Genomic DNA, 276 nt, shown 5'->3' on the forward strand with positions numbered 1-276 from the left:
CCTGCCAGTGCCACCACTGCTACTGCCAATGCCATGGCCTTCTGCCTTCCTGGACACATGGAACTTATTCCCAAACCAGATCGGTTGCACGTGGGTCCCTCTGCCTGGAATGCTCTGCCCGATATTCCTGTGACTTGTCATTCGGGTCTTGATTGAAATACCTCCTCCTTAGACAGGACTTTTTTGTCCCTGACCACCTGCGTGATGCACTTCAGCCCCAAGCCACGTCCTGCTAGATCACCTTTGGTGTGTGTACTTCAGAGATCTCAGTATCTG

At 52.5% G+C, this 276-nt stretch overlaps 1 protein-coding gene across 5 annotated transcripts in view; it reads left to right on the forward strand.

Moving 5' to 3' along the window:
• The window catches only part of PTPN14 (protein tyrosine phosphatase, non-receptor type 14), a 145,673-nt gene that overhangs the window by 100,138 nt on the left and 45,259 nt on the right, over nt 1-276 (forward strand). The gene's annotated exons all lie outside the window — the stretch shown is intronic.

This window comes from Myotis brandtii, unplaced genomic scaffold (assembly GCF_000412655.1).
Source record: "Myotis brandtii unplaced genomic scaffold, ASM41265v1 scaffold197, whole genome shotgun sequence".
NCBI lineage: Eukaryota > Metazoa > Chordata > Mammalia > Chiroptera > Vespertilionidae > Myotis > Myotis brandtii.